Below are 25887 nucleotides of genomic sequence, written 5' to 3' on the forward strand. Positions count from 1 at the left end.
ATCTACCGCAGCTGCAATGTGGGGAAGATTCTCTCCTTCAGAAGCATCACAATCTTCCCAATCTGATAATTTGGAGGTAACAACCTCTTCGAATTTACATTTTGCATTTGTTTTGTAGGCCCCCTGCATCAACATTTGTGAGTTTGTGACCATGTGGCCATTTTGTGTATCCAGCCAGTGTGCTTTCGTCATAGGTCTGCATATCTTCTTTGTTGTGGCCATGCCTTCTTGCTGGTTGTTGTTATTATGACCATGACCATGTAGCTGGCAGCCATTTTGTGTTTACCACTAGCTAGGCAGTGTGCTTTCCCCATAGGAATACATGTGTTCTCTTGTTGTGAATGTGATCATGTGGCTGGTGCCTGGCCATTTTTTCTGTAGGCTAGGCAGCCGGTGAGCTTTCCCGATAGGCCTGCTTGTCTTCTTTTTGTTGCCAAGAAATACCTACCTACTCAGTTTTGTTGTTGATGAGAATGTTGCACTGGTTGGCAGCCATTTTGTGCGTCCAACCAAATTCGCCCCTTTGCCATAGGCAGCATGTATGGTTAAGCAATGGGATATCAGTTTAATAACGTATTTTTATATCTTTGAGGATAACATCACTGCTGTTTAATTTTTTTATTTATTTTTTCAATTTTTTAATAATTGGCAAATTATATTTGATATTTTTTTCAATAAAAAAATATATAATTTTATGAATGTATTTTTGTTCATACCATTTTCACTACATCTGGAATCAATCAACCCCATGTCTTCTATAGGTGCATAACAGCATACATTGTCTAGGGATTACTCCTTCAATTGTCATTTGTCAGCTTCACCTCCCTGAGTGGCACATCGCACCATCACACGTGAGTGACACCATGTGTTGCACATAAAGCAAACAGTTTCAACTGTATGTTGTTGTTGTTTTTGCTCCTCTTTCTTATTCTTCCTGAGTGTACAGTCAGTCACCATGAAAGTTTATGTTGGAGTGTTTTTCTGATTTACGAATAGATATACACCCTATTTTTAATTAAGGGACTAACCAGTGACCACATTAAATGATAATGCGTTTGTTTGTACTACAAATTGGACAGCAACAATGCCATATTCACTGATGTCCTTCTTGCTTCTTTATTTTTAGGTGCACGACAAGACAAGAGACAACATTACCCCAGTCCTGTGCATGGCATGACGCGTAAGTGACCCACACAGCACAGACATCTCTTCAACTTGTGAAGCTAAGTGCCATTGCTATCTGACAGCTTCAAGATGGCCACTAAGAAATGTGCTAAAACTGCTGGACAGTTAAGAAGAAGGAGCTTACCACCACCGCCACTAGTATGTTGCCCCAGATGGCTTTGGAAAACAAAAAACTGTGCCTGTCACACTGGCCTTTGGGGAACAAGCTGGGAGCAGCACACCCAAATCAGTCGACCCGCCCCAATCGAGGCCCAAGCCCATGTATGTCACAGAGGCAGCCAGTCTAATCATGGCAACACCGACGAGCAGTGATGTTGAAATTGACTTCTCTTTATCGCAGAGTAGTACCCAATCATTGCAGGAAACTCAGAAAAGTCGATGATGAAAAGAACAACAGCCACAACCACCAACAATAGTTATTCCCGAAGCTGGGGCAGTTCAAGAGATTGAGCTTCAGGCTGAGGAAGTAAAGAGATCTGCTCCAGAAGATCCCTTTTTTCCAGATCGCCAGCTAGAAAAAAGAGGATTAGTGGTGCATCATCTTCTTCTTCAAGCCCCCTTTCTGATGATCTATACACCACCTGGATACATCCTTAGTCTGAGAGTGAGACACACCACAAGCTGGCTAAAATGTTAGCGCTGCACAGCCTCCCTTTTTCACTTGAGGAAGGGATGAATTTTCTTGAATTGTGGCAGCCATCTGCCTGAAATGGAAGGTTCCCAACCGGTCCTATTTTACCATCACAATGTGCTTAAATTGCTTGAACAAGCTTTGCAGTAGAATGCTGTTCACAGTATCCACCTGACAACAGACATCTGGACCAGTTGCCAAGAGACTGATTACATATGCATCACTGCACACTGGATCTCTTTTGTGGTGCTAGGCCAAAGATATCTGCAGGTATTGACACTGTTGACATTTTTAATGCTGCTCGGAAGCATGTGATAGGAGCAATGTTCTCCATGGAGAAATCCCATGCAGCTGCAAACATTTTGGAAGACTTTTAGAACAATGTCTTTGAATGGCTGTGACCAAGAGGGTTTAAGATTGGATTTATTGCCACGGACAGTGACAGTAATATAGTTAAGGCCATGTTGGTTATTTAGGGTCCTGTGTTTGGCACACTACATCAACATGATTGTACAGGACTTTCTCAAAAAAGAAGACCAAGTAAGCAACTCCTCCTGCAGAAGAATCCTCACTCATTTCAGCCATTAATTTAAAGCCTGGAAACAGCTGAGGGCCATATAGTGTGATAATAGAATGTCAGTTAAAGCGCAGATACAGGAGGTGCCAGCACGCTGGAACTCCACTTATTACATGCTTGAACGCCTGTTTGAGCAATACAGACCTATTAATGAATATCTCATGCAAAGAGGGGATGCAAATGAGAAAAGCATGAGCATTGAGATGGACCAATGGGGCCTAGTCAAATATTTGACAGAGATGCTGCTTCCTTTTCAGGTGTTCACATGGGAAGTCAGCAAAGAGGACAGTACCATGGGCCAAGCTATCCCGTTGTTGCACATGCTACAGGAACAGCTAAAGGAGGTGTCTGCAATGTACACAGGTGTGGAGGGAAAAAAAGATGCATATGACTTAGTGGAGAGCTTATCCTTCTCTTGTCTGCTAATACAAGGGTGCAAAGAGACATTGTTTCCTCCAAACATTACATCTGTGCCCCAATTATTGATCAATGGTACAAACCATTCCTGCTCACTTTCCTTAGAATTTCTGACGGGGATGTTAGAAAATACAAAACATGGATAGGTGAGCAAGGGAGTGAGCTAGAAAAAGAATGCCAGGGAATTAGGCCCCACTGCTCCAGGGCAAAAGTCCTATGGGTCAGCCTTTAAGACCAGAGGCTGAGGGCAGTGCTGTTGGCTCAAAACGCGCAATAGCCTGATAAAGAAGAGCAAAAGAAGGTAAATGCACTGAATGGGGGGTTTGGATGATACTGCGTTAGCGTTCTACGAACACGCGTTTAACGAGTGTATTTGCCCCCTTTCTTGTCATAATATGTAGGGTTGACAAGGAGGCTTCCCTTGTACAGCGGGTACCTTTGGATCATACCTCCAGAACCCATGCAAAAGCCTGAATAAAAAGATCGAAGTTGGAATTGAATACCTGACTACTGCGTGCTTAGGCACTAGTTTTTTAATTATTTGTAAGTATGCCTCTAGAATTCGGCATAGCAACTAGTGCTTACAGCGTGGCAGTCAGTTAAATAATAGCCTATTACTGTGTATTTCCTCAGCTACCAGTCAGTCAGCTGGAGATCTCCATGAGTCAAAAAGACGTATTTACGCCTCATACCATCTATTTTTAACTAGTAAGTATTTGAAAAATTAAAAAAAAGTCCAACTTACTAATGTATTAGCATAGGAAAATAGCGGAGAGTACTGAATAGTTTGATACAAATGGAGACATATAAGTCAAATTCCTTGTAAATCGTGAGTTATGGAATATAGAGGGCCAACCATCAATTCATTATTTCTAAATAGGTTTTTTTCTAAATAGGTTTTTATGTATAAAAGAACAACGAATTCGCTGGACGAATAAGTTGTGGTGATACGAAGGAGGCTGAATACCCCTAACAATATCTGTCAGACTTGTCTTGTGTCTGAGGTAGGTGCTGTATCATTGCTCTCTTTTCGTGCCACCTCTAGTATATTAAGCTTTGGTAATTGTAGCGTACCAATACTCATGGAAAATCAAATGTTCCTGGATTCTTTCTAAGGCTTGAAAAGATATATTCTAATGCCTTTAATGCTGTGATTATCATCAAAAGTGTTGAATTATTACTGTCAGATTATGAATTCGGTATACTTATATGAGCATGAATGATGTACTATGTGTTTTGGTTTGGAAGCAATGTATATATATTTGTGGTAGCATAATTAGTTGGAAGCATTACGTTTTTTTAAAAAGTGTTTTGAGGTTTCTGTATATTAAGTGGATCTTTCTGTCAGGCCTTTCGTCGTGGCTCCTCAGGATTGGTTTGATGCTGAAAAGGGGCCCACCTCTAGATCATCCCAAGTCTGGCTCTTTGTGACGCAGACTATTAAGGAGATCAAGCGGGGGAAAAAATGAGGATAGTCCGGAGGGGAACAGCTGGGCAACTGGAACTGAAAACCTGCAACATACAAAGCAAGGAATCAGTGGGCGAGTCCCTCTATGCCTGACTACTCTCTACTCACTGCTTTATGTTTGACACCCACCTGATTTGACTACAGGCGTGTTGGAACCAAGAGTGACAGATCAGGCGTCTTCTCGATTCCCAGGATTTCCTGCTTAAAGATATAAAGAAGACCATCAATATGCCCCCTCTCTCCCACCACTTGGTATAGGGTTTCACAAGTACTGAGTGTAAGGAAGATCATTCACCACCTACCCCCTGAGAACTGGAAGGGAACCTGAATGCCAATGAGGATACCATTCATCCTGTCACAAAGTATGGAAAAGAAACGTTCCCCTCCGAGAGGATGGATAATGAAGTGTACCGGCAGGTACACGAATACCCCAAAAGTTTCTCAACCACAAGTACACGGGAGTCAATTAGGGTATTCCAACCAGGAATAAAGACAGGAACATAACTGTTGCCCAGCAAAACAAAAGGTTGTTGTGAAAACACGCACTCCCCTGCAGATACGTCTCTGCAGGAAAGAACAGGAACACTTTTCCTTTAAAGTACACAGATACTTGATGTCAGTAACTGCTCAGACCTCCGAACTCAGCCGAGTTGGAGGCGACAGGAAAACAGTGACAATGAGTACAGTACAGTACCGAGTAACGCCACCCCCTTAGTTCAGGGATAACCTGTAGCAGGACCTCGCAAGACGCGAAGCGGGCGCTTCCTAAGCCCCTCCAGTTAATCCACAAGGCGGTGTATAGCCGGTTTCCAATACCGACAGATAAGCCACCGGGACGGGCGCTTCCTAAGCCCCACCTGGTAATCCAGCGGTTTCCAAACACCATTCAGCGTGAGCCTCCGCTCAACTCACCTGAACCAGGACAAAACAAAGAGCCGGTCACACGAGCCTCTAGTCCGCTCGTCCGAAAGGAATAATCGGCAAAGTGTCTTCCGCAAACACCAGGATATCCTGTTTCCTGGTCGCGCGGCATCATTCTGACGCGCCGCTTTAGGAAACATGGGAAATGTAGTTTTTCATGTTCAAGACACATTCACAATGCAGGCAGTGATTTACCAGCGGCCGGGGCTTCCTGACAGAACACCCCCCCTTCACAAGATTCACTGACTGCCTCCAGGTTTACCCGGATGAGACAGATGAAATCTCTTAACCAGCCTAGGGGCATGAACTGCACCAGCAGGTTCCCATGAGTCCTCCTCAGGTCCATAGCCCTTCCAGGCTACCAGATACTGAAGCCGACCCCTCACCTTACGTGCGTCCAGGATACCCCTCACCTCATACTCAACATCCGGTTGCACCCGCACTGGCTCAGGGGTTTTAGTTCTAGGACCCTTTGCAGGTTTGAGCAGGGACACATGAAAAACAGGATGGATCCTGAAATGACCTGGAAGGCACAGTTTCTCAGCCACTGGATTGATGTGACGAAGCACCCGGTAAGGGCCAATAAACCTAGGGTTGAAAACACTGTATTTGCGGAAGCGAATATTTCTGGTGGACAACCAAACCCAATTGCCCTTGTTGTAAAGAGGACAAGACCTACGGTGCTTATCAGCCTGTGCTTTGTACTTCAGTTTAGCCTTTTCAAGATTCTTCCTTGCCTGTAGCACAGTTTTCCGTAACTGAACCAGCCTAACCTGCAACTGTGGGATAGGAACTTCGGAAGGAGGGACACTCAAAGGGGCAAACCTAGGGTGAAACCCATATGTACAGAAAAACGGGGTGTAGGACGTAGAGGAATGAGCAGCATCATTATAGGAAACCTCAGCGGTCCATAACCAATCAACCCATGCCTCAGTAGTAGTATCAACAAAACATCTCAAGTATTGCTTGAGTGTTTGATTTAACCTTTCGGTTTGCCCGTCAGTCTGGGGATGAAAGCTTGTGGACAAGGAAGATGCTATGCCTAACCTGTTACACCATACTTTCCAAAACTTAGCGGTGAACTGGGCTCCCCTGTCTGAAACAATGACTTTTGGTAGTCCATGCAACCGGACTACATGAAGAAGCAATAGGTGAGCAAGTTGGCTGGCAGTTGGGATCCCTTTGCATGCGATGAAATGACCCATTTTTGTTACGTAGTCCACGACTACCAATATGGCCGTCATCCCTTGATCTTTAGGGAGACCCACCACAAAGTCCACAGAAAAGCTCTCCCAAGGACTCACAGGAGTAGGCATGCTCTGCAGAAGGCCTTGTGTTGGACGATGGTCGCTCTTGGCCTGGGAGCAAATGTCACATCGCTGTACCCATGAAAAGACATCTGGACGGATGGTAGGCCACCAATATGTGCGTAGCATTTTCTCCAAAGTCTTCTTTCCTCCAGTGTGTCCAGCACATGGCAACTCGTGACACCATTGAAAAGCCTGTTGTCTTAATGCTAACGTAGGCAGGAGCAGTTGCGAGCCCTTTCTTGGCAACCCCTGACGAATTTTCCACTCTGGATGTAGGCGGATCCAGGTCTTCCAGCTAAAGGTTTGCATGCCTTTTTTGACTTTGTGAAGAAACTCATTAGTGTGTATCACTCCTACCACCTTCTTGGGATCAATGATGCATTTCTCTTGTAAAACCTCCTTGGCTGGGCTGTTTTCTTGACGCGAGAGTGCATCAGCCTTCCGGTTATCACAACCCGGACGAAACGTAACCACGAAGTGGAATTCGGCAAAAAACAGCATCCAGCGTAGCTGTCTGGGAGTAAGGTGACGAGCAGCTCGCATAAACTGTAAATTGCGGTGGTCGGTGTACACCGTGATTTGCTGAGAGGCTCCCATTAACCAATGTCTCCATTCCGCGAACGCTTCTTTGATAGCAAGCAGTTCTTTTTCTGCTATGGTGTAATTACGCTCTGCGTTGTTCAATTTTCGGGACATGAAGGCAATGGGATGGAGATGACCGGTACACTCGTTCCTTTGGGAGAGCACGGCCCCGACAGCTACATCGGAAGCATCTGCTTCCACCACAAACTGGAGTTTTGGATCGGCATGAGTTAGCACAGGAGCGGTTGTGAACGCAGTTTTCAATTGTTCAAAAGCTGTCTGTTCTGCCGAACCCCACACAAAAGGAGTGTTCTTTCTGGTGAGTTTAGTAAGCGGAGTCACCATGTCTGAGAAGTGTGCAATGAACCTCCTATAAAAGTTCGCGAACCCCAGGAGTTTTTGAATGTCTTTAACGTTGTGAGGTTTCGGCCACTCCATGATTGCCCTCACTTTTCGTTCAGCCATGACTTGCCCTGATGGAGTGAGCATAACGCCTAGGAATTCTACAGTGGTGACATGGAATTCACACTTTGTCAATTTACAAAACAGATGGTTCCGGTGTAAGGCGTGAAGGACTTGACATACATGTTCTTGGTGTTCTTTCTCCCCATTGGAGTAAATCAGGATGTCGTCAATATAGACCACTGCGAAAATGTCTAAAAAGTCTCTCAACACCTCATTCAAAAAAAACTGAAAAGAGGCTGGGGCATTACAAAGCCCAAAGGGCATTACCATGTACTCAAAAAGCCCGTACCGTGTTTTAAAAGCGGTCTTCCACTCGTCGCCGCTTCTTATTCTCACTAAATGATAGGCTCCCCGTAGGTCCAATTTAGTGTAGATATTGGCGGATCTGACTTGCTCTAACAACACCGGTATCAAGGGGAGCGGGTATTGATTTTTTATTGTGATTGCATTTAAAGCCCTGTAATCGATGCAGCAACGAAGCTCCCCGTTTGCTTTCGGAATAAAAAAAAGCGGGGAAGCTGCTGGTGATCTAGAGGGTCGAATGAAACCCAATTTAAGAAGGTCATCCAAATATTCTCGGAGGTGTATGGTTTCGGGTTGTGATAACGCGTAAATCCTACCACAGGGGACCACAGATCCGGGTGCCAAATCAATCCGGCAATCGTATTCGCGGTGTGGAGGGAGGATCTCCGCCTTTGCCTTACAGAATACTTCTTCATACTTTTGATAACAACTTGGTAGTGTTACTTCTTTCTCGGCGGCCGTGGAAATGAACTGAGTAGCGGCTAAAGACATGGAAGGCCGCGAAATCTCTCTGAGGCAATGGTCTTGACAATACGCAGATTGAAACTGCAATGACTGATCCGTCCAACAGATGGTGGGCTCATGTTTTTTCAGCCACGGAAGTCCCAAAATAACCCCATATGTAGGGGCATGTATAAGATTGAACGATATGTTTTCCGTATGACAGTTCTTATACCACATCTCGTATTCTGGCGTATGTTGATTAATTGGGCCTGATTCCAGTTCATGTCCGTCCACCGCATAAACTGCCTCAGGAACAGTTTTGGTGATAGGTACTACCCCCAAACGCCGGGCTTCTGCTAGATCCATGAAACAGCCAGTGGCTCCGGAGTCTATCATAGCGCTGATGTTCTTGGGATTGTTATCTATCCACAACTCCAGGGACAGAAAAAACAGGCGGTTTTCTACATAGTCTTCTTCGGTTACTGAAGGGATGAAGTGAGTGCTCGAGTTTCTCCCTTCTGATAAACTCAAGCATTGAAGTTTTCCGACACCTTTTCCGCTGTGGAAGCTGCTGCCTGTCCTGAACGATAACGACTGCCTTTCGGTTTCACAGGGCACTCCCTTAAGAAGTGACCTTTCTTTCCACAATACAGGCAGAGCCCGAACTTACGGCGATGTTCTCTTTCACTCGGTGTTAAAGATGCCCGTACCACCCCAATCTCCATCGGTTCTGTTTTTCCTTCAGTTCTTTCCCCAGTAACTGTCTTTTCCCCCAAGAATACTGGGCGGTCTTTTCTGCTTTGTTCTCCTTTACGTTCCCGTAGTCTGTGGTCTAAGCGTAGAGCTAAATCAATAAAGGCAGCACATGTCGTAGGTTGGGGGTCAACTTGAGCGATGACATCTTTAAGGTTTTCTGTGAGTCCTTGGTAGAACAGAACCATTTGCTTTGCTTCAGGCCAGTCGGTTTCCGCTATTAACCTTCTAAAGTGGTTCAGGTAGGTGACTAAATCTGAAGAGCCCTGTTTCAGAACGAGTAATTCTTTATCTGCTGAAAAGGTTTCAGCTCTCCGGTCAAAGGTTTTTTCAAACTCAGTTTTAAATAGGTCCCAATCATAAAGTATAGCGTCATTATTCTTTACTATGGGAACCGCCCACTGAGCAGCCTCTCCCCCCAGGTAAGAAATCAGAAAAGAAACCCTGGCTTGGTTAGTGAGGAAACACTTAGGTTTACAAGTGAAGTGTAACATTACCTGGGTCATAAAAACTTGTACCTTTTTTCTGTCACCCATAAACCGTTCCGGAGGGGCTAAGGGAACAGGGGAAGGCATTTCCACTACTACTGAGGCAGGTTGAGGGGCAGGAGCCCCTGCATCAAAAGGGTTACGCTGCGAGGCATCAAACCGGGCCTGCAGCGCGGCTATCTCTTGGTGAGAAGAGGCTAGTTCTGTTTGCACTAAGGCAAGTGCTGCCAGAACATCATCTAAGGTGGCCATCCCTTTATTCAACCCAACCAGGAGGAGAAGAACTCGTGGGCCGATTATTCTGACAGGCCTTTCGTCGTGGCTCCTCAGGATTGGTTTGATGCTGAAAAGGGGCCCACCTCTAGATCATCCCAAGTCTGGCTCTTTGTGACGCAGACTATTAAGGAGATCAAGCGGGGGAAAAAATGAGGATAGTCCGGAGGGGAACAGCTGGGCAACTGGAACTGAAAACCTGCAACATACAAAGCAAGGAATCAGTGGGCGAGTCCCTCTATGCCTGACTACTCTCTACTCACTGCTTTATGTTTGACACCCACCTGATTTGACTACAGGCGTGTTGGAACCAAGAGTGACAGATCAGGCGTCTTCTCGATTCCCAGGATTTCCTGCTTAAAGATATAAAGAAGACCATCAATATGCCCCCTCTCTCCCACCACTTGGTATAGGGTTTCACAAGTACTGAGTGTAAGGAAGATCATTCACCACCTACCCCCTGAGAACTGGAAGGGAACCTGAATGCCAATGAGGATACCATTCATCCTGTCACAAAGTATGGAAAAGAAACGTTCCCCTCCGAGAGGATGGATAATGAAGTGTACCGGCAGGTACACGAATACCCCAAAAGTTTCTCAACCACAAGTACACGGGAGTCAATTAGGGTATTCCAACCAGGAATAAAGACAGGAACATAACTGTTGCCCAGCAAAACAAAAGGTTGTTGTGAAAACACGCACTCCCCTGCAGATACGTCTCTGCAGGAAAGAACAGGAACACTTTTCCTTTAAAGTACACAGATACTTGATGTCAGTAACTGCTCAGACCTCCGAACTCAGCCGAGTTGGAGGCGACAGGAAAACAGTGACAATGAGTACAGTACAGTACCGAGTAACGCCACCCCCTTAGTTCAGGGATAACCTGTAGCAGGACCTCGCAAGACGCGAAGCGGGCGCTTCCTAAGCCCCTCCAGTTAATCCACAAGGCGGTGTATAGCCGGTTTCCAATACCGACAGATAAGCCACCGGGACGGGCGCTTCCTAAGCCCCACCTGGTAATCCAGCGGTTTCCAAACACCATTCAGCGTGAGCCTCCGCTCAACTCACCTGAACCAGGACAAAACAAAGAGCCGGTCACACGAGCCTCTAGTCCGCTCGTCCGAAAGGAATAATCGGCAAAGTGTCTTCCGCAAACACCAGGATATCCTGTTTCCTGGTCGCGCGGCATCATTCTGACGCGCCGCTTTAGGAAACATGGGAAATGTAGTTTTTCATGTTCAAGACACGTTCACAATGCAGGCAGTGATTTACCAGCGGCCGGGGCTTCCTGACACTTTCATCTTTAGCGAGTAAGCTCAAGATTGGTTTTATTTAATTTCAGAATTTATTTGGGAAACGTTATTACTGTCCTGATGAAGGCGGATTTAAATGAATACACCGCCGAAACGCGTCGACGCCTAAGGAGTGAATCTGGGAATACAAACTAAGGAGGAATTCAAAATTGTTGTCCTTTTGATTGAGTTCTATCCTTTTCCCCGTATACTCCTTTTTACTTGAATGTGGTTTTTATTGTTTAATGCATCGTCCTTTGTGTGTTTCCCATTTTCTGATTCTGTTTTTATTTAATGTAATGTATCCTGAATAAATTGTTTTTATAAAATATTTTTAGAGTGTTTTCACATATATGGTCAGTTTCATCTGTCTACATTGCTTCCGTGTTATATGTGGGTGACTTAAATGGTTGTTTGTAAGTATTTTTGTACTATTGTTACCTTACCCAAAGGGAATTTCTTTCTGACTAACGTCAATTGTGGAACCCCATCCCTTTGGTTTCGGGGTCCCTCTCTCTTTAATTAGAGATTCTGTGAACGGTCCTTTGGACTGGAGAGTTGTATTCTGCCTTTGAGCCCAATATCTATATCCTCAGAGACATTTAGCCCTGATGGATAAAATTAAAACATTTGGTTTCAGTGAAGACCAACTCCACCGTATTATAAGTACCAAAAGTGGGAATAGGATCACAGTAGCCTCAGGTAAAGGAGAAAACTGGGGTAAGCTTGTGAATCTGAAGAAAAAATTAATTCGAACGGAAGCCCATGCTGACTTCCTAGTAGAATATCTAACATCTGGTATCATCCCCATTGGATTACAGGTTCGGAATGAACCGGGAGTATTCACAGAGAACAGGAAGTTCCTTGAAACCTGGGCACTAATCTCAAATAGGTGTAGTAGGGACTGGATGCTCTTAATTATCGAAACAGCGCAGGGCCTACTCATCTTAGAAAAGGAAGAAATTGATAAACTTGAAGATGAACTTAAAAACTGCCCAGCCCTAGAAGAGGCCAAGAAAAAGCTGGCCGACATTAATAGAGATGTTGAGGGTTATAGTACCTACTTAATTAATAAAAAAACTAATAAGCTGAAAAGAGACATTGAGATGTATGCAGAAGACAAAACTTACCCCTTTCTAAAAGAGAATTATTTTCAGAACAAATACAATGGGAGTTGGGAACGACCCCCCAATATGTGGTAAATAAATAAATAATACCTCTCTTTTTGACTAGACATATATCATAACAGATAGCTCAATAAATAAGAGTCAAGATTCGAGGTAGTAGGAGTTTTGCAGGTTTAATACAGCATAAGGACAGGAACAGGACAACCTGCATAGGAATAGGATGACAGGGCCCAGCAGCTGCTGGGGCTGGATCTGGGATGAGCGCGCTAACTTTTAATAACAATACATGAGCATATATACATAACGCAAACACATAGCATTACATTGCAGTAGGCGTAGCAGTGGGTGGAGCAGAAGGCGTGACGCGTAGCAGTCGCGAAAGATAAGGGCGAAAGTAGGTGTAACTGGGCGTATACATGGACATGTGATGCAAACGTAACAGAATATGTCATGAATGGGGCGGAAACCATGGAGGGGGCTACCTAAGGAGCCGGGACCTCTAACCTGATGGTGCGCGCAAACTAGCAATGACGTATCACTAGGAGAAGCTGGGGGCTATGAACTCTGTGCTAGGAGCAGAGACTGAAGTCTGGAGAGTCAGGGCGACATGTACCTAAACAGTATCTAGTATCTGATGTTTAGAGAACATGTTGATATAAACTAGAAGTTAGGAGAGGAAAGGCTAACTTGATTCTAAGACTGGACCATGCATTATTCTACATGTAGTGCGTGATGAAGAATATTAAATGACCATTAAATGCAGTATTTCTCTAACGTGGAGACGTGAAGGCTAGACAATGACGGAAACTATTGATGCAGTTCAGTAGCTTAGGAATGCAGAGAAGGAGGACTGAACTGATAACTGGAATCATAACATATTCTTGGCAGACTCAGAGACTGAGCCAGGCTGAGCCGGGCACTGCGAGGCAGGAAGTAAGTGAAGGGTCGAGGATACAGGTGGGGGCTGTATCGCTCCTCAGCGAGGCTTCAGGAGACAGGAGCTGAATCTGGTGTCCAGGCCCTTTTGAGGCCTAGAAACGGGGACTTTACAATGGAATAACGTGCACACTGGGAAACGTGGCAACGTAGCTTTACATAGGCCTGATATTCGTAGTATTCACGAGAACTAGAAACTGACATACTAGAGGTGGACACAACTGTAATTGCGTCATTAATCGGACATGGGGAATACATATGCATATTTAATCATGCACACATAACATATGATGGATGATACGTAGGGACACAGAACATGGCAAAATTTACTTTTCCACATTCCCTCCTTGTCACTACGTTTCCATCAGGAAACATCAATTTTCATGATACCATCTATCATTTCATACAGTATCATTTGCTCGTCTCGAATTATCCTAGAACGGGATTTAGAACGGGGCTTGGGACTAGGAATACAAGAGGTAGCACAAATGCCGCAAATCGCAGGGCCACATTGTATACAGAGGCAGCAGCTAAATATGATCGCTACTGCAATACCTAGAAAGGACAAGACTTTCCATCCCCATGCGGAAATTATATTCCAGAACCAACCGGACCATGTCCAGGTGCCTGGATCTTGGTGTATCAGATGGGCAATTTTATGGAGTCTGGTTATAGCTGAATAAACAGACGGCGCGTTATTTGGAATGAAAATGCAGCAACTAGATCCGATGACTCTACAGGCCCCGCCCCTATCGGCCAGTATGACGTCAAGGACGAGACGATTCTGTAAAACGACAAATCTCATAGCAGATTGCTCTTCAGTTAAGTTACCTAGAGCAGAGGCAGTCTCATTTACTACAGCTTCGAGGGTTCTGGTTAACCTACGGATCAGCTTACTATTCTGGATAGGTCCTATAAAGAAGAAGAAACCTCTGTTGAAATCTGTATACTGTTCTAGAGCAGTTTCAGTATAATCGACAATTGGGGACTCCCTTTTATGTCTAATGTGTACTAGATGTGTGTTTCTATGATAATCAGGTGGGGCTAGGAAAACTGGTGGCAGTAGGAAGGCAATGTAACAGGTTCCCTCCCAATCGAGGGGCAGACGAACATATGCAGTTTGACCACAAATAAAATAAGAATGACGTGAAGCTTTGAAAATAGATTTCCCACTGTCACTATACGTGACAATAGTAGTACAATCACTATGTCCTACATGTACGGAACCATAATTTCGGACACATAATTCGCCTTTGACTGGTAGTACTGAAATAGCAGGTAAGTCTGGAGTAGTATCAGACTGAACATTCAGGACCATGAAATTCGACGAATAATTACCTAAATTATACACTTCATTTTCTAGATCTAAACCTGTTCTGTGGGGGAGACCTTGCTTGTCTGGAAAACATGTACTGTTAAGAAAAGACATATCTGTTGAGGATGACGTTAACGTGGACCATGCTCCACACGAACCATTATGTGAAAATGGATAGGGAAAAAGTGGCAGAACTCCCTTCGGTGTCTGGAAAGGGGGGAGTCGACCACACACCCAACAATTAGTGGTATTGCTGGACTGGTGTGAGTAATGTAACATGCGGATAAAGGAGTTATTACGCATAGCGAGGCGGTAAGAGAGTTCATGAGGGGGCAGGTCACTAAACGTGTGCTCTACTGTAACATTGGAAGACTTATTTACATGTGAGACTGGGAAACATAGGTAAAATGCATAACTGGTGCAGGAAATCATAAGGCTGAAAAACAATATGAAACATAAAAAAACGATACATCGGATTGAGTTTTGACTAACTCTCTCACTATGGGGGTCTATTTTATACATGTCAGAAACAGTCTAACCGTTTCACCTAGGGGAGGACTTAGACAATCAAACTGGCTGACTTATTTTACTAGACCGGAGTTTTAGCTTATACTCCTGTTGTGGAGTTTTCTCTAACAGGGGAGGGGTTGTAGCAATGTCATTTGCGGGACAGTCCTTGAGAACAATATTTTGGCAATCCTTCAAATCCTGGGAAATGTTCTTTAAGACGGGTTTCAGTCCATTAAAAAGTTTGACATGAGAAAGGTGTACCCAGCCTTTGCGTCCTTCCAACTTCACGGCTGTACGGGTGGTGAGGAGGACCTGTCGGGGCTCTTTCCAACGAGGCTCCAGCGGACTTGATCTGTCAAAGTTGCGGACCATCACCATGGATCCTGGAACGATTTCGTGCGGTGCCACCTCGGTATTGTCTGGAAATGCGGCGGCAACCTGTGAACGACATGAGTTGAGGGCAGACATCAAGGAAGCTAGGTAATCTGTCAGCATATTACTTGAAACATCGGTAATACTTCGGGGTCTAGGAGTACCCCACATGTTAGGGGGGCGGCCGAAAACGACCTCATACGGGGACAGACCTGATCTGGAATGTGCGACCATGCGCATATAAAATAAAGCGACTGGCAGAGCTACTAGCCAGTCCACGCCTTTTTCTTTACACACTTTTGCAATACGGATTTTCAGAGTCTGGTTATGTCTCTCTACGAGACCGGCTGCTTCAGGATGGCGTACACAATGAAACTTCCACTGGTACCCTAGCAAAAGGGAAACATGCTTCATGAGTTCAGATGAGAATGGCTGACCGTTATCAGAATATACGACTCTAGGGAGTCCATAACGAGGGAAGAACTCACGAACCAACTGCTTGGCAGTGGTCGCGGCTGTGTAATCTGGGACTGGATATGCTTCTGTCCACCTGGACAAAGCGCATACAACTACAAGGACATACTTGAAACGTCGACATCGCTCCATCTGAATATAATCCATCTGGAGGACTTCAAAAGGGTGGTCAGGGGGCTGGAATCCACCTTGTTCCACCGGGACACTTTTACCTGGATTAAACTGACAACATATCATACAGGTACGGACTTTCTGCTTGGCTGCAGCTCGTAAATGCTTGTTGAACCAAATGTTCTGGATACTGTCTAACATAGCTTTTTCTCCTAAATGTGCTGGACTATGTGCGGTATTGATAATGACTTGAACCATAGAGTCGGGGAGAAACCATGTGGCTCTACCCTTCGTTAACCATCCTTGATCTGTCTGGACCCCTCCTTGTTCGGACCATTTCTTGATTTCTTCAGGAGTAGCATGTAACTGGATATCTATGACATCTTGTGTAGGGTCCTTAACTGTCATACATGTAGTCGGATCTGGAGCATGTGTCTGTGTCGGATTAACTTGAATGTCTGGAGTCTGTGCTGTAAGCTTGGCTGTGCGATCTGCTAGATCATTACCTTGGGAAATAATGTCAGTAACTTTCGTATGTGCTTTGCACTTCATGATAGCAATAGATGTCGGCAAGTGTATGGCATCTAACAGAGCTTGAATAAGGAGACCATGCTGAATCTTGGTTCCATGAGAAGTCATGAAACCTCTCTCCTGCCAGAGCACTCCGAAGTCGTGTACAACTCCAAATCCGTAGCGTGAATCTGTGTAAACATTAACTTTCAAGTTCTTGGCGTGTATGCAGGCTTGTGTCAGAGCAACTAGCTCTGCTGCTTGAGCGGACAGGGTGTCAATACGGTGTGTTTCAATAACTTCGGTGTCAGTAGTCACTGCATACGCGGCGACTAGTTCTCCTGTACTAGTTCTCAGGCATGAACCATCCACATAAAGTGTCAGGTCGGGGTCTGGTAACGGAGTATCTGTCAGATCTTGTCTGGGCTTTGTCGTAATGTTAACTACTTCCACACAGTCATGTGTGGCAGAATTTGAATTAACTGATGGTAACAGTGTAGCAGGATTTAAAATGTTGCAGCGTCTGATTTCTATGTGTGGCTGGAACAGTGTCAATTCATAACCTGTTAAACGTGCAATTGTCAAGTGCTGAGTTTGTGTTCGGTTTAAAAGAACTTCCACAGAGTGTGGAACTTGTACTGTCAAGGTATGTCCTAAGACTATGGAATCACTTTGTCTGATAGCTAGTGTTGTGGCTGCAACTGACTTGAGGCACGCAGGCAGCGCCTGGGCTACAGGATCTAATGTGCTCGAAAAATAAGCACAGGGCTTGTATTGTCCTGCTTGATCTTGTGTGAGAACAGATAATGCTGTACCTTCGCGTTCTGTGACAAAAAGTGTAAAAGGCTTACTGTAGTTCGGTGTTGCTAGAACTGGAGCTTGGCATAGGGCTTTCTTTAACTCATTGAAACTAAGTGTATGTTCAGATGTCCAAGGGAGGCCAGTCGATACGGCTGCCTCCTGTGTCGTTAACTGTATCAGTGGTTTGGCTAGAAATGCATACTGGGGAATCCATTGTCTGCAGTAAGAAGTAAGGCCGATAAAAGCACGTACCTCCTTCTGGGTCTTGGGCTGAGGAAGACTCGCTATTAACTGGATACGGTCTGGTGTCAACTGCCTACCCCTCTTGGACAGTAAGTGTCCTAAGTAGACCACTTGCTGGACACAGAATTGAAGCTTAGAAGGGGACACCTTGTGCCCCATCTCGGCTAGGAAATACAAGACTGTAAGGGATGCTCGCTCGCAAGCACGTTCAGAACGGGCTGTGATCAGTAGATCATCGACATACTGGAGCAGGGCAGTGTCAGTTGGCATGTGAATGTTGTCTAGTTGTCTCTTGAGTGCTTGACTGTAAATACTAGGACTTTCTGTGAAACCTTGAGGAGCTCGTGTGAACATATAGCTCCTTCCATTTAAACAAAATCCGAAAAGGATCTGGCTGTCTGGATGAATAGGAACACTGAAAAATGCGTTCTTGAGGTCTATGACAGTGAAGAACGTGGCTTTGGAATCAATGGCTGTTAATAGGGAAGAGATATCTGGGACAACTGGGTACTGAGGAATAATACATTTATTAAGCTCTCGTAAGTCAATCACTAATCGATATACTGGGGGTGCATTTGGATCAGTACGTTTCATGACTGGAATGATCGGAGAATTACATACATTGGAGTCAGTTTCTACAACTACTCCTTGAACCATGAGCTCGTCAATAATTTTGGATAAGGCTGCTACAGCCTCAGGTGGCAATCTGTACTGTCTGATTCGTGGTAACACTACACCTGGCTTGAGAGTCACACGATAGGGTGTGATTTGCATGTAACCTACATCAGTTGGACCTTGCGCCCATAGATGCTGTGGAACATTAGACAATCTTGAATCAAAATCTCGTAATACATAGTGACCCTTGAAGTCACGTAGGAACAATCGTATTCCCTCTGGGGAACAGCATATAACTGCACCTAACTCTTTCAGTGTCCTAATGCCTAATAGGTTTTCTGGACATGACTTAGTAAGTAACAGATCAGTAGTGCGGGACAATGGACCTACTTCTAGAGTAACTGGCTTTGAAATCTCATTTACGATAGGTTTTCCTGAAAATCCAAGGGAAACATTTCTTGAGCCTGAGAGCGGAGCCCCTGGAACTTCGGCGTGACTAATTGTGGTCCTACTTGCCCCTGTATCAATCAAAAACTTTCTGTCTTTCCCTAATACTTGACTATGAACATAGGGACCTTCTTGATCTACAGGTATCTCGATGAGAGGCAAGCCTACCTCCCTCTCTAGGCTGTTTCATGAATACTGCTGGTACTCTGGATACTCAGACTGTGCATACTGGTACATCTGCGATGTAACATGCTGTGTTGCAGCGATAGGCTGCGGTGCGGTAACTGTCTGTGGTGCATTCTGTGACTGAGGAGTCTGTGAAACTTGTTCTTGTCTAGGCGGACGTGGTCTTTCTTTAGTCTTACCAGTAGCTATGTTGTGTTTCAGAACTGCACACTCATTTATAAAATGACCTGGCTGTTTACAATAATTGCAGTTCCCTTTAACGGGAGCTGCAGGATGACTGGCTTGATTCGGACCCTTCTTCTGACTGTCTTGAGAAACAGATTGTGCAACTAGTACTTTCATTTTCGTGTCTTTCATACGTTTTCTTTCGTGTTCTTGTTCTTCTCTGATTCTATTCTGGTGGTATTGAAGCATCTGCAACATCTGGGACGGGGTATTAGCTTGCCAGGTACTTTCGACTTTCAAAACTCGATTTTTAATTTGTGGACTTGAATTCTCGACTAATTTGGTAACAAAAAGGTGAGGGTATGACTCACTACTTGTCTTGAGGCCACTGTTGATGCTGAAACATTTTTCAAATCTAGAATAAAAATCACTAATATCCTCATCTTGCTTCTGTTTACAGGCTGAGATTGCATCCCAGTCTTCTTTTCTAGTTGTCAATAATCTGGGTAAAACTTGTATCAATAATTCTGGTAATTCTTTACATTTATCTCCAAGGCCGGTACCTGGTACTCGTGCCTTGTCTTCGGCTTCTAGAACTGCCCAATCGATCTTTTTCTCTCCCACCTCCCATTCTTTTTCCTTGAGCTTTTCATACACCCCTGCGGGCAGCAGAACCTTTAACATTTTAATTATATCTGGGTATGTGTATTCTCCCATACGGAGCATGTCTTTTAATTCTCTATGGAACCCTGCTGGATCTTTGTCATGACAGGGAATTAATTTCTTCATCTCGAGGAGTTCCATCTTTGTAATCGGAGTGTATACAAACACTCGCTGCATTTCGCCACCCGTTCCTTTAACTGGGTGGACTTCTCGTAACGGATTCTGTCTCTCCATGTAAAATGGTTTACCTTCTGGAGGTGAGGCATGAACAAAATGCGGGTTCAAAAACGTCCTATATTTGTGGCGCTGTTCTAGAATGACACTAATTAAATCGGTACCTAAACCTTTCCATCTATACTGGAGTAACTCGTTCAGGACATCATGTAACAGGCCTGGATCAGAGTGCTGACCCTCATACAAAGTAATGAGGTGCTGAATCATATACATACCCGCCAGTCGTTGTTCGGCTGGGGGCATTTTCAGAAACATTTGTGCCACTATTTCATCTGGAAAAGTGGTAGAATCAGTAATCCATCGGACTGCTGATCGGGCTAGTTCTTGTTCATGCATGGTACTTAACTCACTGTAACCGATTCGTGATTTCAGAATGTGATCGGTAGCTTGAAACACTTGTTCTAGTGAACCTTGTTCTGGTGCTGGAGAATGAAAAATAGACTTGTGTTCTAGGCGTAAATGGCGATCTGGAAATCTAGATTTTCCTACATACGCTATTCTGGCGGGATTCTCGTCCTCTACCTCTTCAGTATCAGAGTTACTTTCTTTCTCGCTTACTTGTGCTGCTTTACGTTGTTCGTGTATCTTTATTATTTCTCTACGGATTTTCTTGTACATACTCTCCATAGCACCGACGGTCTTGTGTTTACCCTCGGCTATATTATCACTCCACCTTGTCAGGGTTTTCATTTCGGCCGGATCTTTAGACGGGTAATCTTGTTCTCTTATTAGACAATTGATCAGAAACTTTAATATCATGAGCTGGATCTCGGCTTTCCTTTGAGACATGGCCTCGCTAATACTTTCTGGATCATCTCCTGTACGGATGAAACGATATATTCTGTCTAGATCTTCTTTCATATTCGGTAAGGTGACTAGATACTCGGCCACCTTTCTTACGCGGAATGAATATAAAACCATATTATCCTCGCCTGGGACTGGATCATAGCCGCATTCGGCAAGGGATTTTCTTATTTCTGCTACAGTCTGATGTCTGGGCGTACGCTGTGACGCTTGTGCATGTAATTCGGCTAACGTTAAACGCTTGTGTGGCGGCGGGGTTTGAGGAGTACCTCCCCCTGCGGCCCCTAAACTGGAGTCTAGGTCTACTGAGGCTCTTCGTCCTGGCAGAGTGGGAAATGGAAATGCAGGCTGGACTTGTATGACGGACTGGACCGGGGGTACCGTAACAGGTACTCCGGTGTCTGGAGGAGCGGGAAGTGCCTGATTTACAGGGACTGGCGGAGCGCGAACAGGATTTGCATATTCTGGGACTGTGTCGTCCAAATGGGACGAAATGAAAATATCAGCTGCGGTCTGTTTGTGACGTAGCTTGGTCGGAACTAATGGTGGCGGGAAATTACTGGATGCCTCTGGGGTCGCTTTTGGCAAGCCCTCGGCAAGAAGAGGATACATACCCCTAATAAGGGCATGCCTCTGTCTGTCTGACTGTTCGGCTTTGACTTGTTCACCTATCTCGATTAGTTCTTTTTCTTGTGCTCGTTCTAAGGATTCTCTACTTAATTCTGACTTTCTGATTTCCTTTTCAGTTCTTTTATGAGATTCTTTACGCCATAACTCGATGGCATCTTTCTGTGACTGTCTGGCTTTCTTTTTCCATAACGCTTCTTCTACTCGCATGATGCACTCGGCATCCCATGTACCCGATACGGGCCATCTATACTTTTCTTCTAACTGTTTGGTATACTCTACCCATAAATCTAGATACAATATGGCGCTTATGCCATGCTTCTGATACATAAAGTGACCTGGACTGTCCCTCGGCGGAACAGGAACTGCTTCTTCTAACAGACCCTTTCTAGTTTTTAACTGGCGTAATCTCGAAAAGAGAGACATTGTAAACTTGAATCGGAACACAATACAATACACGAGAAACAATAACAATTTGGAGAACGATTCAGGCATACCACGACATTGGAAATACATTGAACAACATCATAACATAACAGTTCGGACAGAATATTACCTGGAATACTGAGAACAGAAACACAAGAATTTCTCGAGAACGGAACAGACTAGAGTTACTAGATGCACTGCTGAAACAGTACGGAACATACCGGTCCCGTAAAGGGACGCATCAAGACCCGTATCCACCTAGGTGAACACTTCGTTTGTGAGTCTGTGTACCACCAACCCACGGACCAGAGTCAATTTAGATTGACCCTGTCTAGATACTACCCCAGTAATGGTACTCACCGGGCAGCAAGAACGGAAGGCCTCGGACTGGACTGGACTGCTACGACGACGGACGACGAACTTCGGACTTCAGTTACGGGTGGGCCTCCGGATACCTCGGACCTTGGACTCTTGGCTTGGGCTCTGGTCGGGACTCGCCGCGTTCCTCCACCGTCTCGTTTGGATGCTGGACCGCCTCCTCCGTCTCCTCCATGGGCCTGAGGGATACTTGAAGCAGAAATATCTGCCGGTGCACAGAAGAGTTCCGTCACGACTGCAGAGGGTCAGGGGGTCGGCGTGGCTTCACCGACGCGTGGGGAAAGGGCAAGTCCCTATTCGGGCGCCATTATGTGGTAAATAAATAAATAATACCTCTCTTTTTGACTAGACATATATCATAACAGATAGCTCAATAAATAAGAGTCAAGATTCGAGGTAGTAGGAGTTTTGCAGGTTTAATACAGCATAAGGACAGGAACAGGACAACCTGCATAGGAATAGGATGACAGGGCCCAGCAGCTGCTGGGGCTGGATCTGGGATGAGCGCGCTAACTTTTAATAACAATACATGAGCATATATACATAACGCAAACACATAGCATTACATTGCAGTAGGCGTAGCAGTGGGTGGAGCAGAAGGCGTGACGCGTAGCAGTCGCGAAAGATAAGGGCGAAAGTAGGTGTAACTGGGCGTATACATGGACATGTGATGCAAACGTAACAGAATATGTCATGAATGGGGCGGAAACCATGGAGGGGGCTACCTAAGGAGCCGGGACCTCTAACCTGATGGTGCGCGCAAACTAGCAATGACGTATCACTAGGAGAAGCTGGGGGCTATGAACTCTGTGCTAGGAGCAGAGACTGAAGTCTGGAGAGTCAGGGCGACATGTACCTAAACAGTATCTAGTATCTGATGTTTAGAGAACATGTTGATATAAACTAGAAGTTAGGAGAGGAAAGGCTAACTTGATTCTAAGACTGGACCATGCATTATTCTACATGTAGTGCGTGATGAAGAATATTAAATGACCATTAAATGCAGTATTTCTCTAACGTGGAGACGTGAAGGCTAGACAATGACGGAAACTATTGATGCAGTTCAGTAGCTTAGGAATGCAGAGAAGGAGGACTGAACTGATAACTGGAATCATAACATATTCTTGGCAGACTCAGAGACTGAGCCAGGCTGAGCCGGGCACTGCGAGGCAGGAAGTAAGTGAAGGGTCGAGGATACAGGTGGGGGCTGTATCGCTCCTCAGCGAGGCTTCAGGAGACAGGAGCTGAATCTGGTGTCCAGGCCCTTTTGAGGCCTAGAAACGGGGACTTTACAATGGAATAACGTGCACACTGGGAAACGTGGCAACGTAGCTTTACATAGGCCTGATATTCGTAGTATTCACGAGAACTAGAAACTGACATACTAGAGGTGGACACAACTGTAATTGCGTCATTAATCGGACATGGGGAATACATATGCATATTTAATCATGCACACATAACATATGATGGATGATACGTAGGGACACAGAACATGGCAAAATTTACTTTTCCACAAATAGACAAATATACTCAAGAGGGGGTAACAAACAAGTGACCTTCTCTAACTCATCATGTTCCGGATCTGAGGAAGAAGAGATTAGTGAGGCTGGTAGGAACAGTTATGACCAAGGGGTTTTTTTAGAACCACGCCCAAGGAGGGGGCAGGCCTACAATGGGAATCGAGGCCAGGGTCATTTCAGTCGAGGGAGGCAACAATACCAGAACCAGGGCCAACAAAATTACAACCAGGGCCCCCCCCAACAAAATTATATCCAGGGTCCTCCTCCCCAGCAGAACTACAACCAAGCACCTCCTCAGCAAGAATATCTAAGTACCCGGAACAAGAAGTACTGGAAACAACCAAATTACCAGTAATCAATTTATCAAGTAGAACCTTGAGTAATGTAGAAATAGGGATTCTTAGCAAAGGTTTTAGTTTTGTCCCATCTACCAATCTAGATAAATTTCAGTTTGAAAAGGACTTACGCTCATTTTTCAGGAAGATCAGATTAAAAAGATTTTTCGAAAACAGGGAGTACAGAGAAAAAATAAACATCTCCGGTTTAAAACCCAAATCTAAATTCACCCCCACCCTTAGTATGGTAAATAAAAACATCGAAGCCTTCGAAATGGCAGTTGAAAGCGGCATTCAAAAACTGTTCAATAAAGAAAAGCGATGTTACAACCATAACATCTCAGCCAGTGAAAGAGGGGCCATCAATCAGTTGAAAGATGATGGCTCCTTGACCATCAAGCCAGCAGACAAAGGCGGCGGTGTAGTGGTCTTTGACACCGGGGACTATGAGCGGCGTATGCTAGGGCTCCTAGGGGTCAGAGAACACTATGTCCGTACTACCGAAGCCAGCCTAGAAAGAATAGCAAATGAATGCCTTGTTCTGCTCACAAATGCCAAAGAGTCCGGGTTTATTTGTGAAGAGGAGTTCTGCTTTCTTAACAATCTAGAGCCTAGGACACCTGCCATTTATGGCCTGCCTAAGTTACACAAGGACAGAACTAATCCACCTATGCGTCCAATAGTGAGTAGTATTGACTCACTATTGGAACCAGTCAGCAAGTATGTCGACCACTTTTTGAAACCCATTGTATGTAAATTAAAATCATATGTGCGAGACTCAGCACATATCATATCACAAATTGAGGGAATACCCTTTTGTGAAGAGACTCAATGTTTAGTAACCCTGGACATTGAGTCGTTATACACAAATATCCCGCAGGAGGCTACCACAGAAGTGATCGATGAGATTCTGTCAGGACAAGATCTTGGTGGGGCCAATAAGGACTTTATAGTTGATTGTGTGAGACTTATTCTTACTAACAACGTCTTCCTCTTTAAAAATGACTACTACAAACAGCTTAAAGGGACCAGCATGGGGGCTACTTGTGCCCCCAGTCTGGCCTGCCTATATGTGGGCAGGTTTGAAGACATACACATCAACAATGAATTGGCACCCTTCTTCGAAAATGTAGCGGGCTGGTACCGCTACATAGACGATATTTTTTTCATATGGGATGGGCCAATTGAACTCCTAAAGGAATTCCTCCTGTGGATTAACTTAGGAGATCCCAATTTAAAATGTACCTCAACCTACAGTACCACCAGGGTTGAATTCCTTGATATATGCATAAAGAACTGTGACGGAGTTTTGGCAGTAGAATTATATACAAAGCCAATGGCGAAGAATACATTGTTGGAATTTTCTAGTTTCCACCCAAAATCCCAAAGGGAAAGTATTCCCTTTAGTCAGTTTCTCCGGTTACGGAGAAACTGTTCAGATTTGAATGACTATTATAAACATGCTGAAGTCCTCAAACTTAAGCTGAAAGATAGGGGATACCCGAAAAAACTTCTCTCAAACTCTATGAAAAGGGCACGTTTCTTTGACCGGGACGCTTTGATCCATAATACCCCCAAGGAAAAGAAGCCCCTTAATAAGGTTGTATTTGTTAGCAAATTCTCAAACATGAGTAACCAAATAAAAAACATTGTTAACAAACACTGGCACATTCTGAATCACGAAGAAGATTTATTGTTAGAAAAGCCATTATTTGCATTCAAAAAGAATAGCAACCTGCGTGATCTATTGGTTCATACCTACAAAGATGAATCAGCTGATAAACAAAGAACTATTGATGGTACAAAGGTTACCGGTACAACAAAATGTGGAAACTGTAATATGTGCAATCAATGTATTGTGGGATCAGAAATTGTCTGTAATTCGAGAAAAATAACATGTAAGACCCACAATAATTGTAGGAGTAAAAACGTTGTTTATTTACTGTTGTGCCCGTGTGGCCTACCCTATGTTGGAGA

Source organism: Lissotriton helveticus, chromosome 9 (assembly GCF_964261635.1).
Source record: "Lissotriton helveticus chromosome 9, aLisHel1.1, whole genome shotgun sequence".
Classification (NCBI taxonomy): Eukaryota; Metazoa; Chordata; class Amphibia; order Caudata; family Salamandridae; genus Lissotriton; species Lissotriton helveticus.